At 47.6% G+C, this 19,047-nt stretch overlaps 1 pseudogene; it reads right to left on the minus strand.

The window, feature by feature from the left end:
• Positions 1–5: 5 nt before the first annotated feature.
• LOC149356945 (aurora kinase C-like) lies at positions 6–18,942 on the minus strand (annotated as a pseudogene).
• Positions 18,943–19,047: the final 105 nt, after the last annotated feature.

Consider the following 19,047-nt stretch of genomic DNA (forward strand, 5'->3'; position numbering starts at 1 on the left):
CTGGCTTATGCTCTTTTCCGCATGCCGGGCAGCGCATTGGCGGATGTGTCCGGCCGCAACGGGGGCACGTAGCTGGCTGATGCTCTTTTCCGCATGCCGGGCAGCGCATTGGCGGATGTGTCCGGCCGCAACGGGGGCACGTGGCTGGCTGATGCCCTTTTCCGTATGCCGGGCAGCGCAATGACGGATGTGTCCGGCCGCAACGGGGGCACGTGGCTGGCTGATGCTCTTTTCTTGAAGTTATTGCATAGATTCTGTCTCTGTCTTGAACCATATCTCAACGCAGCGGTTTCAGCTGCGTTGCATAAGCTCATAGCTCTTTCGAGCGCTAAATACTTTTCTCTGAGCATTTGCTCTCGTAGCTTGGGAGAATTTGTGCCGAAAACCACTTAGTCATGTTCCATGTCGTCAGTTAGGGCCTCGAAATTGCACAACCTCGCTTGTTTCTTCACCTCTCGCAAAAATTCTTCGCAAGGTTCTGCCGGCTACTGCACGCGTTTACGAAACATATACCTTTCGTGCACTTAGTTCTTTCCAGCGAAGTATTCCTGAAACATGGCGACAACCACTTTGAAGTCCTGTTTGCCTTGTCTCCAAGAACGAGAAATTGCTGTAAATATCCATCGCAACTTCGCCTGCTACGCTGAGCAAGAGCGCCATTTTCGCCGCTTCAGTCTTTGGATTTTCAGGTGACGTTGCCTCCAAGAAGAGTTCAAAACTTGGGTGGACAAGCTTCCATCTTCTTCCGGCTTGCCCGGACAGGGTAAGTGGTTCTGAAAGCTTGATGCTTTCCATGTCTGCAAAGCTGCTCCGGGTCGGTCGTCCGTCGGCGGGTGAGCATGACGAGTGGAATCCACGAACAGCAGGCTTGAGGATCATCCCACTTCTGACGCCAAGCATCATTTCACCACTGGCCGAAGTCAAACGTGGACGCAGCTACAGAACACTGAACGACCTGCTTTATTCAGCGACTGTTTTTATAGCTCACTCGGTGCGTAAGAGGGCGAGTGGGTTATCGCGCATTAGATAGCGGCATGCTCCCCGGAGCTTGGCCGGTGGTTAGTGCCCATGCGTGCGACACGACCGAAGGTCCGATACACAAACGCGTAACCTTCAAGCACGTTGGTCAGCCTCAGAGATCCATTCCTTCTTTTCAGCTATTCGTCATTGCACTTGTGCCTGCGAGATGAGCCTGTGACAGCGGTACCTGTACTTCACTTCTCAAGACCTTTATTTGCAGGTAAGAGTTATCTTTTTGTGGTTAGGAGGTGGTACTCTATCGATACAACATAAATTCCTCCTGCCTCCCTTTAAGGATATCCTGTTCAATTTTTTGTTCGCGGGATGTGATCAGATAAACTAGTTGAAGCATAGAACTTAAAAAATAACTAGCGTTCTCAGAACACAATGCCTCCAATCTTCACCGGTGAACGATCCAAATGAATGCTCGTAACTTTGTGAATAAAAATAACGAGTATTCTAAAAACGTCCTGTACGAAACTAAGTAAAAATTTACCCAATGAATGCCCTATAAATGCTGTACTACATGTACTGACAATATGAATGCGCAAAAAAAAACACGAAACAAACACCTAAACCGATAGAAGGGATTTGAGATGCCTCGTAAAATGTGCACGACAAAATGAGCGTGCCCAGTGAACGCAATGAGCGATGCCAGCGGGGATCTTTTCAGAAAGTCGTGGACACCACTGTGGTGTCGGCGTTCTTCGTGATCCACGGGTGGGCCAGCACCTCATCCAAGGAAATGCGGTCTACGGCACGTATCCGGACCAGCTGCGAAAATAATATATGTTGCAGTCGTCCGCATATTTAAAACTAAACAGCATGTCCATCTCCCTACCTAACACACATGCTTTGTCTTACCAACCCCTACGCATCGTACCCTAGCCTTAATACCCTTACGTATATTACCTACAATTACGTCCCCTTAACTATTCTACTTACCCTCATTAAACTGCCTACACTACGGCACCATAACCTGTTAACCTACGTGCCTTACCAACCCTACCGTACCCTACACTCCCACCTACCCTATCATACCTTAACCTACATACCTCTCAGTTGATCTACTGCATCTATCAAAAACTGAATATATTTCTATAAAGTAAGCGCTTTTTCCACTAACAGAACCTATTGCCACATTCGCTACTTCTGAAGAAGAAAACCGTATAGGCACAGGTCTCTTTCAGTGCAATATGCCAGCATTGCTAGACGAAAGGTGTGGCACAAATAGGAAGAGAACACAACTCTGCTGAGTCAGCAGTGTATATCCGCAGCGCGGAAAAGGACACCAAACTCAGCACGTATGCTTCACTGACAGACACGGATGCAACATGTAGCCACAGGGGGTACACTATTTCGCGCAATGCGTGCTTCTAACCTTTCCGATGATGTCGCGAGCATCGGCACCGACATGGTGCGGGAACTAAAGCTTGGCCATCATTATGAGCTCACGGGTCTTGTCAAATGAGTCCGACGCAAAGGGTGCGCTGCCCACCACCATCTCGTAGATGAGGATGCCCAGACACCAGTGGTCCACCTTCTCGTCGTATGCGAAGTGCATCACCATTTCCGGCGGCAGGTACTCCCCAGTTCCGCACATTGTATGTCGCCTGCAGGTAACAATGCAAGATTCAACATGCGTACATTCCGGGTGTTTCAGCGAACACTTTCAAAAATTCTCATAAGTAGAATTTTCTTGGTAAAGATATGGCTTTTGCAGCATAGTATTACCAGTGTTGGCGGACACCAGAAAACCCGTAAATCATATTAGGTAGTAAACTGATTCACTAATTTTTAATAATTAACTTTTCAACTATTACAGTTAGGCGCCTAGTTGCAATTAGATATTTGTAGCCGGTCGGTAGTAATAGCCGTATCAGTTTTGGAATTTCGAAAATGCGATTATCCTAGATGCTGTGGCTCGACAAAATTTGGCTTTTTCGACTAGTTACTTGCACTGGAGGGGATGCTTCGCCTGCATGCTTTCGATAGCGCATGTATTTTTCGCACGAAACAGCCAGACTTTGTCGAGCCACAGTGGTGAGGTAATTGCGTTTTCGAAATTCTAAAAACTAATATGGCTTTTACTAACGACCGGCTACAAAAATATCTAATTGCAACTAGGCGCCTAACTGTAATAGTTAAAAAGTTAATTATTAAAAAATTAATGAACCAGTTTACTACCTAATATGACTTACCGGTTTTCTGCTGTCCGCCAACTATAGTAATACTATGCTGCAAAAGCCATATATTTACCAATAAAATTCTACTTATGGGAATTTTTTAAAGTGTTCGCTGAAACACCCGGTATATTTGCAGCTTGCACTAAGAGGCAATCTATCGCTCGCTATTACTAGTCATGTGCCTACCAGCTAACAACAAACAGTTAACAACAAACAGCGGTTTTGCTGTTTTTTTTTGCAGTCACTGACCATCGCTCGCAGGTAGTTCTTCAAGCCACTTTTGGTTTCTTGTTTCCGCATCGTGAGTCGTGACGTGATAGCTGCTTTAAGCAATGAAATTGCTGCATTGAGGCTAACCGAAGGGCGCAGCTGCACTAAGTAGAAGCAGTTAATTTATGATGACACTTCAGTGATGAAAACATTGCATATGCTCCTTGGTTTCAGTGACTATCGGCTTCCGTCATTTATGCCATAAGGAGCCCTCTTTTGCCTTCCCTTGCCTGCTCTATAGCTAACGAAGGCCTCGATTTTTGCAGTCTTGATACCATACGTAGCATAAGAGGGTTCTCGCAAGCTTCTACCCTCACCGTTCGATCACCTTCCTACGTGACCGTCGCTGTGATGCATGACGTACTGCGCCCGCCGCTATGGACGAGGGTGGCGCTGGTGAACACTCTCAAGGTCGGGTTACGCTTAAAATAAATACCCCGAAAGCAGAAGTAGACAGCCGTCGCCGTAGCTCAGAGGTAGAGCACCGGACGCGTAATTCGGAGGTCGTGGGTTCGGATCCCACCGGCGGCAGTGGTTGTTTTTTCTTCTGCTTTTCAAATCAATTAGCTTTAAGCAATGACATATTCAGTAATATTCTAAATTGATCAACACCACTAAATAAATAAATTAATTAAAAAAAATCCCCTGTGCCTCTTGGTTTCTGTGGCTGTTGGCTTCTGTCATATTTACAACGAGCCCCTCATTCCCCTTCCTTGTTTGCTCTTTTGAGCGTATTTGTAAGAAATGGTGCATAGTATGTTGTGTCAGAGGATGATTTGTGCTCGGCCGTGGCACAAGCAATTTTTCAGATGACCATGTTCGATTTGCGTGAGTTTGCAATCTAAGACGACACAATTTTTTTAAGAAGTCTTGCTAACATACCCTCGAAAAGTGCAGCAGTTAGGTTTGGTTTGGTTTTATGGGGTTTAACGTCCCAATGCGACTCAGGCTATGAGAGACGCCGTAATGAAGGGCTCCGGAAATTTCGACCACCTGGGGTTCTTTAACGTGCACTGACATCGCACAATACACGGGCCTCTAGAATTTCTCCTCCAAGCAGTTATGGAAGACAGTAATTGTATATTTGCTCTATACTAAATATGTTGGTTTAAGGTTTATGGGGGTTTAACGTCAAAAATAGACTCCGGCTCTGAGGGACGCCGTACTGAAGGGCTATGGAAATTTCGGCCCCGTAGAACGTGCACTGGCATCGCAGAGTACACGGTCCGCTAGAATCTTGCCTCCATCGAAATTCGACCGCCGCTGCCGGGATCGAACCCGCGTCTTAGGTGACAGCAGCCGAGCGCCATAAACAATGAGCCACTGCGGCGGCACTACCTATCTTGAATTGAGCAAACTGCTCGAGAGTGTGGTGGCAGTATGGAACATTAGCAATGCAGCGGACAGTTTCTTTTCTGAGCCTATGTAATACTGTTATTTTTTATTAATCATGGCCCAAATTAATGTGCAATAGTTAATGTGGGACCGAAAGAGAGAGTGAAAGATTTTTCTTGAAGCATAATTAATGTTGGTTGGAAACATGTCTCAATATTTTTGTGGTAAGCAAGGTAAGCAAACAGTGCAAGAGAGCTTTTTGACCAGTTACTTAATATGTGCATCCCAACTGATAAGGTTGTGATGCCAGCCCTAAAACTTTGAGCTCTTCTACTGTATCGAGTGGAGAACTGCCGAAGCGCAGTCCACAAACCAAGCTTACTGGTTTGTTTTTTGAAGCAAACAGTATAGCTTTCGTTTTTTGCCCTAAACGTCTCCTTTGGTACTTTGTTCACACAAAGGAACTGTAGACAGGGTATTCCATATTTATAAGTCCGGGATTTAAAAATTTCTCCTGCTCAAACTACAGGCTTACTTGGTCCCAGGCATAGACCACAGGGCAGCTTGTGATGGTGTGCGTTTTTCAATAAATAATTTAGCCCCGGAACTTGCTTGTTTTGACTGAAGTCGACGAAGAACTGCAGTTGCCTGCGTAGAGCATTTTCGTCGAATCGAGCGTAGTAGCCAATTGCGAGGCTGCGCCATCTGGCGAAGTGCGAGAAAAGCAGTGACCCTGCTTGGATCTGTGGCAGGCCTCACATTACCGCAGATGATGCAGCCTCTCAAATCGGCTATTTCGTTTGCCCTCACGAAAATCCTCTACGCAGACGACTGCAGTTGTTCGCCGATTCTAATCATTCCAGGTATGCTCCGATCTTAAATTATTTATCGGAAAACGGAGACTATCATAAGCTACCTCGTTGTTTGTGCTTGAGCCGAAATAGTCCAGTAGTTTGTGCAGGATGATTTACAAACCGGAAAGATCAATACGGTACACCCTGTACAGAGCATACTAGGCAGATATAACGAAAAAAACACCAGAGTACTGTCAACGAGTACAGCATCTGCTGACAATCGAACATCGCAAGTGAAAACTAGCCAGTGTGCCCACCTTGAAGAGGGCGCGTGCACGGACCAGCCGAAGTCCGCGATCTTTATCTCGCCGTTGAAGCTAAGGAGCAAGTTCTTTGGCTTGATGTCCCGATGGATCATCTTGCGGCTGTGGAAGAACTTGAGGGCCTGGCACAGCTGGTAGGTGTACTGTATGGGAGAAGGTGTCCGCGCTTTGTAACAAAAGCAACTACATCGACCAATCGTACAAGGGATCGACAATATGCAACGGGTCGACCAGTCAGGGAGTAAATATGGCATTAATGTAGATCGATACTCTAATGAGTTCTGTAAGTTAAGTACGAAGTAGGAGTTTATTCTATTCATATACATGCTTTCTTTCTTCTAGCGTTTATTATGAATGAAGAAAGCTCCATATTGGATTCTAAGCTTTTTCTTTTATCACTTGACTTTTAGATGGTGATGGCGCCCATCTCTTCAGAAAGGTAATTCCTTCCTGAAATACAATCGTAACGAGTAGCACGTGGAAATTCGCAGCTCTTTGGCCTTCACTAATCTCTATTGAAATGGAAATGATTAACGAAAAAGCAATAACAAAGCAGAAAATGCAGGAATTTTCACTGCATCATTGTAAGGAATGAGAGCCGAAAATACGAATTCCTTGGTCTTAACTGGCTATTTTTTTTTGTTACACAAAACTAAAGGTCGCCCCCCCCCCCCCTCCCCCGCGCCCCACAGCATGCTGCCGAGATCGGACAGCGCGGTACTGAGGCTTGAGTGCAGCGATCCGGTCCATTTATCTGGCGACATTCATTTTGCTCATAGTCATCACCATCATGAGCACCAACCTGACTGCACCCACTGCAGGGCACGGGCCTCCCCCATGTGTCTCCAATTAACCCTGTCCGTTGCTTGCTGCATATACCTTATCCTCGCAACTTCTTAATCTCACCCACCCACCTAACTTTCTTCCGCCCCCTGCTACTCTTGCGTCCTCTTGGAATTATCTCCGCTACCTTTAGGGACGAGCGGTTGTCTTGCTTTCGCATTACATGCCCTGCCCAAGCTCATTTATTCCTCTTGATTTCGGCTAGCAAGTCATTAAGTCACGTTTGTTCCCTCAGCCACTCTGCCCGCTACCCATCTCTCAGCGTTACACCTGTCATTTTTCTTTCCATAGCTCATTACGTTGTCCTCCTCAACTTACACTGAACCCTCTTCGTTAGCCTGCACGTTTCGGCCCCATAGGAGCGCACCGGTAAGACAGCTGTTTTATTTGTCGATAGCCCTAAGTAGGAACATTTAAAACAGCTGTATCATACTGCTCATACTTGGCCAACAAGTCCGGGTAACGCGGCTGGGATGAGGCAGTTTTAGCAGACCGTGGCTTGATGCCCGATCTGGGTAGCCGTGGGTCATACAGCTTTCACCCCACTCCTCGATTGAGATGCGGCGATAATTTAATCGCTTTGTTTATCAGTAGAACAGAAACCTTCTTGAAACGATAACATGACCGCCACAGAGGCAGCAGTTTTCTTTTACGTATAACATGATGATCATAGAGTTATTACACGGACTTCGTGCTGCGTCCTCCTTTTGGAGATCAGCCTTGCGTCCCTTGACAGCTGCAGCTCAAACTGTAGCGCCGTATCGCAGCAGCGCCGCTAGCTGTTCGTTGTTTCGCATGGTTATTAGTTTCATAAGGATATTGACTTTGGCAGAGAATATTAGAAATATTTTTGTCGATTGGAATTCGATCCGGGCGTGAGAAAATTCCAAGCGCACACCCCTATAACCACTACTTTCTCCGAAGGTCAGCTCAACACCAAAACATTGGGGATGTACGAATTAGCTGCAGAAATGGGAAGGTAAATGTGGTCAGCCTTCTTTCTCAGCCCCATCATTTAATCCGGCCTATTACGTGTCCGCCCTAATCTGCCTGTAAACCTTTTATAAGCGTTAACATTGTGGCTCCCAAACAACCACATTGTTCGATACCCCTTTCGTTGACCTGTTCTTCAACGTTATCGAGAAGAACCACCCGCCATCAGTAACCAGCCCTGAAGATCAGACTACTGGCTTGTGCCCAGAGGCACAGCGCTTTTGTCACATCATCAGAGGAGGGGTTGTAGCATCACTGAAAGCTGTGGTGACGGCAGTGACACATGACGGGGGTGAAACACGAGTGATCAAAGGACGGGGCACTCACCGTGGCTGCTTGTTGGTCGGTGAATCGCCCTGCGTCAAGAAGACGGGGGTACAGCGCCCCCTGAGGTGCATACTCCAGGATGAGGTAGACACGGGTGCTGTCATGAAACCAGGTGTAGAGGCACAGGATGTTTGAGTGCCTGCGAGGGAAGGCCCAAAGTGGCCGTTGGGCAAATGAACCAGTCTGGCACCGGTGGTCACTCGCAAACCAAACGCTGTGTTTGAGCGCACTGAAAGATAAAGGCAACACAAGGGAAGGGAAGAAAAGGAAATTATTTTGAACATACGTTTGAACAACCCCATTTTATACTATTTATTTATTTATTCACGTACCTACAGCGCCCGTTCAGGGCATTTTTGCAGGGGGGATACAGTTGCAAAGCATACATTGTCATGCAGATGACACTGCGTACGAAACAAACAAACAATAAAAAATAAAAATACCACGCATTCCAATACTAAGTAAACTTATAACTAAAGGATCATGAAAGCAAGAAAGACGAAAAAAAATTTAATTCAACAAAAGTCGCGACAGAGCATTTTCAAAAGAAGATTGCGGGGCTAAGACAACTTCTTCCGGCAATTTATTCCAGTCATGCACTGTTCTGGGAAAAATGAGTTTTTAAAGACATTTATAGGGCACTGGTATACTTGAACGTTTAAAGAATGATCTAAACGGGAGGATATGTACCTGGGAGCTTTCATGTCTGAATATTTAGACAAACCTGTTGAGCCTATAAAATTATTGTGAAATAGCCGTCTTAGGTATTTGCGCCTGTCTTGCGTATTTGCGTCTTAGGTATTTGCGTCTGTCTTGCAGTAAAGTCCAGCCCAAATTTTTGCAAATCTGAGAGCAGCTTTTGGTCAATTCATAGTTTGCGGACACAAACCTTGCTGCTCGTTTTTGAATTCGTTCGAGTTCGCTGATAAGTGTTTTTGTTGGAGGATCCCAAGTCGCACAACCATATTCTAAGATGGGACGCACGTTTGTCAAATAGAGTGACTCGTTCAAATCAGCACGTGCCTGCTTGAAGTTGCGCTTTAAACTATTATCAAACTGTTCAACAATTTTCGAGTGATGTTGAAGTGCGTGCGAGTTAAAGATTATTACCTAAATCACCACTCATAACAGAGCAGACATAGAAAACGACAGAACAGATAGACGCTTAAAAACCATTACTCAGTGAAAAGGCCTTCATGAATTTCAAGTTTGTTTATTGGATGCATATCCTTTACTTTCAAGCAAAAAAAAAAGAAAAGAATGCCAATGCACTTATTTTGTCCGCCTAATAATATCCTTGTCACAAGGGCACGCTAAAGCTCAAGTATGCAACCGCTTTTTTCCTTTATAGTGGAGACCTTAACCGACGTTAACAATTAGCCTAACTCTGCCGTGTGAACAGCAGCAGCAAGAGCAGCAGTAGCAACAGCAGCAAGAGGTAATGCGTCCGATAATCTGCCAAACTATTATCGTGCGGTAAGTGTAGGCACTGATAAAAGGCGCGCTAGCGAGCAAGCGGGTCCAGGGGTGGTATTCTCCCGGTGTCGCCTTTTGCGACATGTCGCATTCGCTCTTCACTGATTGGCTCGAGCCGCGGTGACGGCGGCGTGACGACACGGATCCGCCTTCCTGCTGCGTCATCGTGACGTCGCCCCAATTTACTACGCTTAGTCGAACAACGGAATGCGCTGAAGCGATTCGCGCGGGCGACGGGCTACCGTTAGCGTACGAACGCAATCGGCACCTGCGGCTTTTGCGCCCTTAGCGTGAAAACATGGCGGCGTCCTTCCAAGCGAGAGCCGCCCGCTTCAGCCAATTCAACCGTCCTTGCGATTCCGGTCGGCATGTTTACCGGCAACTACTGGTGTTGTTGCTTTTCGCTATGCCTTACCTTGCTTTGACGATAAAGTTTAAGCCGCAATTCAGCCTAGTTTTTGATATGCTCTCGATTCTGGAGCGCGCAAGCCTAATGGGACCTCCAGCTACACTGCTACCGTCTGCAACTGCCCGAAACGCAGCCGAAACCTAGCACAACCATCCGGAACGAAACAAAATTAGATTTGAAGCTTTTTCGCGGTGTTTTATAGACTGAAATGAAGTAAAGCGAGTTTATATCAAATTTGCAAATGTTTTTTGAACATTAGACGTCATGTGATGGCAAATATTCTTGCTATGAAAGATACGAAACTACTGCTGCTAGTGAATCAGCAGTGGTAAATTGTCGCTTCTCGGAGTGAATGAAAGCACCGCAGACGAAAGTGCCAGGGGCGTTTTCCGTTTCCTCGAGCAACTGTACGCACTTTTTTAGGCCCCGCCCTAATGCGACATGTCGCAAAAGGCGACACCGGTAGAATACCACCCCAGCATGGGCACAAGCGCAGAGGAAGTCAGCTGCCAAGGTAAGTTCTCCGGAATTCATGTAAAAGTGTAAGTGGGCAAGCATAATGACCTCGCTGCTTTTATCGCTATACGCGCAGCCTGAAGGCCTAGACGCAGAGGGCAAGAGAGGAGCAGGAGAGGTGAGGCAGTCAGCCGCCAAGGTGGGTTCTCCGCAATGCATAAGTGCACGTGGGGAGCCATCAAAATATGGCACTGTTTTACTACAGGCACGCGGAAATTAAGTGCTGGAGGTAGGGGATGCGAAGAGCAGAAAGGCAGAGGCAGTCAGCAGCTAAAGTGGATTCTCCGCAATGCATAAGTGCACGTGGGGAGCCACGAAATTATGGCAATGTTTTACTACAAGCACGCGGAAATTAAGTGCCTGGAGGTAGGGGATGCGAAGAGCAGAAAGGGAGAGGCAGTCAGCAGCCAAAGTGGATTCTCCGCAATGCATGAGTGCACGTGGGGAGCCATGAAAATTTGGCGATGGTTTACTACAAGCACGCGGAAATTAAGTGCCTGGAGGTAGGGGATGGGAAGAGCAGAATGGCAAAGGCAGTCAGCAGCCAAAGTGGATTCTCCGCAATGCATAAGTGCACGTGGGGAGCCACGAAAATATGGCACTGTTTTACTACAAGCACGCGGAAATTAAGTGCCTGGAGGTAGGGGATGCGAAGAGCAGAAAGGGAGAGGCAGTCAGCAGCCAAAGTGGATTCTCCGCAATGCATGAGTGCACGTGGGGAGCCACGAAATTATGGCAATGTTTTACTACAAGCACACGGAAATTAAGTGCCTGGAGGTAGGGGATGCGAAGAGCAGAATAGCAAAGGCAGTCAGCAGCCAAAGTGGATTCTCCGCAATGCATGAGTGCTCGTGGGGAGCCATGAAAATATGGCAATGTTTTACTACAAGGACGCGGAAATTATGTGCCTGGAGTTAGGGGATGCGAAGAGCAGAAAGGCAGAAGCAGTCAGCAGCCAAAGTGGATTCTCCGCAATGTATAAGTGCACGTGGGGAGCCATGGAAACATGGCAATGTTTTACTACAAGCACGGGGAAATTAAGTGCCTGGAGGTAGGGGATGCGAAGAGCAGAAAGGCACAGGCAGTCAGCAGCCAAAGTGGATTCTCCGCAATGCATAAGTGCACGTGGGGAGCCACGAAAATATGGCACTGTTTTACTACAGGCACGCGGAAATTAAGTGCCTGGAGGTAGGGGATGCGAAGAGCAGAAAGGCAGAAGCAGTCAGCAGCCAAAGTGGATTCTCCGCAATGCATAAGTGCACGTGGGGAGCCATGGAAACATGGCAATGTTTTACTACAAGCACGGGGAAATTAAGAGCCTGGAGGTAGGGGATGCGAAGAGCAGAAAGGCACAGGCAGTCAGCAGCCAAAGTGGATTCTCCGCAATGCATAAGTGCACGTGGGGAGCCACGAAAATATGGCACTGTTTTACTACAGGCACGCGGAAATTAAGTGCTGGAAGTAGGGGATGCGAAGAGCAGAAAGGCGAAGGCAGTCAGCAGCCAAAGTGGATTCTCCGCAATGCATAAGTGCACGTGCGGAAGCATAAAAAAAATTATCCGCCATCACTGCCTCAGTGCTCGATTTCAGCGCGCCAGCTACGGGAGCTTCAGGAGTTTACACAGATATGCTCAGCAAACGTGGAGAAGACGAAATCCAAACACCCAGGTATGTTCCCTTTCCGGAAATATCCCTTCTAAGTCACAAAGCTGCGCCATCTACCACATGTTTTTGCCACCTTCGTAATATACGGTATATTTTCTCGTTATAACAGTTAATGAACTTAACGCGTGCACCACAACCCGATGAATTGTTTGACGTCATTCGGAACCCCCTGCGAGAAACAATTCGGCCGTAATGGCCCTCTGAAGGTCCTAGGAGTGTGCGGTTTGGAGGCGGAAAAGGTCGTCGTTGCGAATCCCACACATAATTTGGGCTTCATCTCAATTAGAAATATTGTCCTCCCGAACATACAAAGTTTGGTTTGGTTTATGGGGGGTTAACGTCCGAAAGCGACTCAGGGTATGAGAGCCGCCGCAGTGAAGGGCTCCGGAGATTTCGGCCCCCTGGGGTTAACGTGCACTGATAACGCACAGTACAAGGACTTCTAAAATTTCGCCTCCATCGAAATTTGACCGCCGTGGCTGAATCGAGCCCGCGTCTTTCGGGTCAGCAGCAGGACAATTTTAATCGCTGTACGAAGATAAGTCCGTAGCCGTCAATATTCGGTTTGAGGTGTTTCTTTTTTTTCCCGACCGCGGCTTTCCAGGCAAAAGCGCATTATGTATAAGGAGTTCTACGAAACGGGTACAGACGTGACTCTGCTGATGTCTTAACACACTGTGTGCTGTGAGTGATTATTTTTAAAATATCAGGAGCGTCACAGAATCAGAGGCAATGGCGTACACAACACTAAAACAACGAAAACGCTGTCCAAAAGTAGGCCGAGCGCATACGATTCTTCGACGGATACTTCCGAGCTGCTCGTGGAAGCCTGCTCTTCGTCCATGCTGTTGCTAGTCGGGCTCATAGGTTCCTTCGTACCAAGGCCGCTGCGAATTGTAACTCTGCAGGACAAGGAAAGAGGGGGGCAGAAATGAAAAGTTGTGAAGTGCATAATGCCACCCTTCCCCTATCCTTTCTTCTATGGTCCCCCACTTCTTTCCCTCCCTGTCCTCTTCCTGCCCTTTTATTCCCACTAGCCGCAACTCAGGTGCTTCAGGTTTCGATGCCAGATGCAATTTCATGCAAATCGTAATACCACGGAGGGGTCCCACTTCGATGGTCGCTATACTGGCACATATCTAACGGATAGAAATTATAGGTATGAGTTAAGGCGCTACTCGCCCACTGTTATTATGTGACTGTGTGTGCGCATAGTGACTGCTTCGGTCAATTTGACCTTCGGTGCAGACAGACGCCTCCTCGACAAACGTAAGAGCTAAAGGTCTTAAAAATGACATTGCTCAGAGCATGGCATGAAGGAAGGAAAAAAATTAGGAGAGGCCGTTAGGTCACATTATTTGAAGTTAGACGTGAGTGCTCCCTCTGGTTTGTTGGCGTCGTCTCCGCGCGCTGGCGCTTGCGCAGGAGATAATGCAACAGACTGCGCCACTGCGGCCAACGTGACTATTGCTGCGCCATAGGCCAAAAACTCCCAGTAGTCCTTGTGAAAACACGTGACTTCCGGCATATTCTTGCCGTACAGCTCGGATAGTGAGGGCAGGGGTGGGTGACATTTCCTATGCAATCCAGCGGCCACGAATTACAGCCGCTGGCGCCAGTTCTTCCTTCAGTTACCTTCATAGCGGTTGGCGGACGAATAACGGCGTATCAATCCCCATGACAACGGATAACCGAAACACGCGGGCGAGGGGGGTGTTCGCATGGCAGATACCATGGAGGAAGAAGGAAAGCTCAGGAGCCCTCGCTATCCGAGCTGCACGCAAAAAAGCGTGCCGGAAGTCACGCGCTTTCGCAAGGACTACTGGGAGTTTTCGGCCGACGGCGCAGCAAATAGTGACGCTAGGAACAGCGGCGTCCTCTGCTATATCTTCTTCTGCGCATCCGCAAGGGCGCTGAAACGGCAGCCAAGTAGCGGGGAAGCAGTGGGGAGCGGCGCCAAAAAATGCGACGAAACCGCCTACCCTGAGTTTTTTCCTTCTCCGATGGCATCTACTTTACGCGTGGACAAGTCCAAAATCGGGCACGCTAGGGCAGGTGGGCCGATGTTTCGCTGTCCACCTACTCTGCCGCGGCCAGGCCCTTGAGGTTTTCGCACACCATTTCTTTGCTGTTGTGGCAGGTTAAAAGTGGTTGCGCTGGTGGTCAGCAGTGGTAAGCGCAGCGCTGAGCCAATGTACGGAGAACAGAAAATATTTTTCATTGTTTTATTGACGCGCATGGCCTCCCCGTTATTTTACGTCTAAAAGGGATGTATCTCAATATACATTACACATCTATGTTACACCATTCCCTAAAATACAGATAACATTTGTCCGCGCACCAGAGGTGTTAAGCTTCTGCCAAATGGCGCAGCTGATATTTTAAGTACATCAGTTCGTGCATCATTCCGTGCATACTGTTCATGCGATACATAGGAATCATTTTGTGCACAGTGAGTGCACACAATTTAATGAGCGCAGTATGTACCCTAGCTTCGTAGATTATTGAAAAAAATTGTATAGTGTTCACGTAAGCCCGTGAAGGCAAACCGCTATCACGCAATGGCCTTTACAGTCCATGGCGATATATGGAACACCAATAGAATTCACTTAGCATACACTTGAACAATCAGTTCCCACGATGTGCTGAATCAAATCATAGCAGTGAATAAATCATAGTTTATGATCCACGGCGCGAAAATGAGCAGTGGCTCCCGAGAAAGCGAGTGCAGGCAGGGTTTCCCGTCATATCTCTGCGAGTCTCGCTGCAATATTCGCAGTGTCAGCCAAACACCACTGTAGCTGTCGCGGCACCGACATCACTAACACGCGAAGGAATGCGACGCCAAAGTGTCTGTGACCGGCGCCACAAAGCAGGCGACAGCGCCCTAGATAACGTTACTGGCAGAGTTCACGAAACACGCAAACCATATGCGATGGTAACAACGGCCGCTGTGGTCAGAAATACAAAAGTGATAGAGATAGCTCTTTTAAAATTGGTTTTGGAATGGTGGAATATCTGTCTCACATATCTCGATGACCACCTCAACCACGCCTAAGGAAGAGGAAGTTGGGAGTGAAAGAAAAGAGAAAGAAATAGGTGCCGTAGTCTCTTCAGAAACTTCTTGTGGTTAAACCTCGCTCTATTGCGAACGCTTGCGCCATTTCCTTGTCCAGTTACGTTCATAGCTAATAGCGGACCAGTTACGGCTTCAGAGAAGGTTTTTCCAATTAGCTGGGAAGGAAGTTGCTCGCGCTTTCCTCCCCCTGGCAAGGGCCTCTCCTCAGCTTCCCTTCCCCACGAACCACGTGGAGCCTGTGGGCCTCGAGGCAGGCGACGGCAAGGGCAAAGCGCAGAGGACAACGAGGACAACGATGACAGTGGGAAAGACGATTCATCACCGGATGCAGGAGTGCATGCGTTAGAAATTTCTTTCCCGCCAGGACAATATATACGCGAAATAACTAACGATGTTCTATTGCATATGTTGAAGAGCAACATGTTTGATGGTTAAAGTGTCCACCGAGATATGTGAGACAGATCCTGCGCCATTTCCTTTCCTCAATAACGAATTTACCAACCTGTGTGATCTGCTTGAAACCATGCAAAGACTTCAATGCTCCCATACCTGCCACAGTGGCTCATTCATTAGGACGCTCGGCTACTGAGCCGGAATACCCGGGTTCAAACCCGATCGCGGCGCCAACATTTGGATGGGGGCGAAACGTACAAGGCGCCCGTGTGCTGTGCGATATCAGTGCACGTTAAAGAACCCCAGGTGGTCGATGTTAATCCGGAGCCCTCCACTGCGGCACCTCTTTCTTCATTTTTTCTTTCACTCCCTCCTTTATCATTTACCTTACGGGCGCGGTTCCGGTGCCCACCGAGATATTTGAAACAGTTACTGAGCCATTTGCTTTCCTTAAAGACCAATTTAAATGCTCCTGCTACAATTCCAAAGGTTTCAGTCAACGTGATTTCAGTGCATGGATGCATTCGATGGGGTGTCAGGAGCAGTAAATACGCAAACAAATTGTGAGGAAAAGAAAGGAAAGAAAAGGTGCAGCAGCTGGCTCACTCTCAATGGACCGCTCAACCACGCCGTCGGGGAAGGTATGTAGTGTAAGAGGGAAGAGAAAAGGAGGTGCCGTAGAGTATGACTCCGGATTAACAGAGACAACCTAAGGACAGGTAACTGATATACAGTGACATCGTACACAGAACGTGAGACTTTTCCACTCTGCCTCCATCAAAATGCGGGCGCGGCACCGACATCGCACAGTACACTGGCCTCTAGAATTTCGCCTTCATCGGTGCACACATCAAAAAAGCAACGAAAACACTGGATAAAAGTAGCCCGAGCGCTTACGATTCTTCCACGCATTCTTCCGAGCTGCTCGTGTAAGTCTGCTTTTCGCCCATACCGCTGCGAGTCGCGCTCACGGGTTCCGTCGTGCAAAGAGCGCTGCGAATCGTAACGCTCCAGGGTGAGGAATAAGGAGGCAAAATAATCAAAAGATGTAATGCATGCGCTATCACAAAGGCATGAAGGGTGGATTGGAGGAAAAGAGCTGCAGTCCCACCTTTCTGCTCTCAAACAAGAAATTTAGTTTAGAAAGACCCCATTAGCCCACTGGCGGACTTGGGGGGGGGGGGGGGGGGAGGGACGGGGGAGCCCATCTTCCAGCGAGGACTTTTCTTTGGGGTATTTATACAAATGCTCATAATCACGCCCCCCCCCCCCTTCCATTTTTTTTTCTTCGAATATAAGTCAAGCAATGTATTTTGTCAATAAACCACCCCTCCAAAAGTGACCTACAAATGAAAATGGAAATTAAATGGCGTAGTTACTATCTCACTTCTGTGTGGACTCCTCAACCGCGCCGTATGGGAACGGAGGAAAATGGGAGTGAAATAAGAAAAAAATCTTCCACCGACACTGCCTCAGTGTTCAACTTAAAAGCGTTAGTTACGGGCTCCAAGTGTTTACGTCGGTGTTATCAGCAAAGGTGGAGAAGAGCAAATCCAAACATCGACGGATGTTTCCTTTCCAGAAACCTCGCTTCTAAGACACAAGCAACGCCATCTACCTCATGGATTTTTCATCACTATTGCGATATAAGCCACCTACCTTATGTCCTTGATATTAGCTTGTAATATCAGCTAATAAATTTCTAAGACATATGCTTCACAACACGACAAATCGTTTGCCACCATCCGGAATCCCCTGTGACAACCGGTTCAGCCGTAATGGCCGTCTGAAGGTCCTCGGAATGCAAAGTTTGGGGGCGGGAATAGTTGTTGCCAATCCCGCACATATTTTGAGCTGCATCTCAATTACTAATATTATCCTCAGGAACGTGTCAAGTCATTTAACATCGCTTGAAACATTCTGCGCCACAAGCGCGGCCCCCAAACTTTATGCAAATTTTCGCTATACTGGCACATATATAACGGATCGAAACTATAGGTACAAATTAGAGGTGCACAGAGGAGGAATCTGAACTCGTATTTCTACAGCTGGAACTGGATCTACACGTTCGAGCGTTCTTGGAAACTTCGAATTATTGCCCTGGAGGCCGATTTTTCTAATTTAAACCGGGTTGACGTCGCGCTGTCGCCTTTTTATTAATTCCCTTAACGCTGTAAAGATCCTGCGCAGGCTGTCATCAGCGATCAGAAATTCACGGCCTGTCCAGCGAATCGGTCTCTGTGCCAATCCAGCCCAGCAGTTGATACGCATGGTATAAATATCCTTAAAGAAGTGCCTATGTTGCCAGCAGCCGGCAGAATACCGGAAAATGAGGATGCCAGCCATGTCTCCTTATTGGCTCGCTGGCGTCACGTGACGTGCGGAGCTAATGTAAGGAGCACGAATACATTGTTACGTTCCTCAAGGCCAAAACCTTATCAGCTAGTATTCGCGGCCATGACTGTCCGTCCGTCCGTTACATATTGAAGTGAAAGTCATAGCTTGTCGTTATTAGTCCAAGTCATGACTAACTAGTCAATAACCGGTCATCGACTAATTAGTCATGACTAGTTAGTCGTTAACCAACCATATCTAGTTGATCAATTGTGACTAGTTAGTCATCAACAAATAAGTCATGAGTCTCATGACTAACTAATCACTAACCAGTCATTAATAGCTAGTCATTAACCAGGCATGACTAGTTACTCATCAGATGCATAAACAGTAGCAGCCAAAGTTGCGTGGAAAGGCTTTCGCCTCGCGCATTTCAGATCGTGAAAGTGCATGGAGCCCTTAACAAAGCACCATCTCCTTTGTTCGTTCACGTTCTTCTCATCCCTCCCCTCACGGCGGTTAAGGTATCCGCAAAGGAGTCAGGCAGTACGCATTTCCCTTTCCTGAAGAATGGTTGCAGTTTAGCTCAGCTAAGCGTGGTTTAGCGAAAAATTTCCTTTCGACGCGGCCTGTGAATTTCTGTCTTTTGCGTCCCCAAAAGTCGTGCAAATCCGCTGTCACAGAACCGATGGAACGTAGCACTGCATTCGTGCTCCTTACCCTTGCTGCGCATATCTCGTGACACCAGCGAGCCAATACGACGACGCGGCCGGCATCCTCTTCGCCTATTCCGCCGGCTGCCGGCAACATAGCCATTTCCTTCTACTGACATCACGCAGCGCACGGGCTTCTAGAATTTCGCCTCCATCGCCACACACAACACGAAAGCAACGAAAACATTGGCTAAATATAGCCTGTGCGCTTACGATTCTTCCACGCATTCTTCCGAGCTGCTCGTGGCAGCCTGCTGCTTGTCCATGCCGTTGCGAGTCCCTCTCACGAGTTCCTTCGTGCCAAGAGCGCTGCGAAATGCAACGTTGCAGGTTGAGGAATAACGAGACAAAGTAATGAAAAGATGCAATGC

Source organism: Amblyomma mixtum, chromosome 3 (assembly GCF_055824585.1).
Source record: "Amblyomma mixtum isolate Tamu chromosome 3, ASM5582458v1, whole genome shotgun sequence".
Taxonomy (NCBI): domain Eukaryota; kingdom Metazoa; phylum Arthropoda; class Arachnida; order Ixodida; family Ixodidae; genus Amblyomma; species Amblyomma mixtum.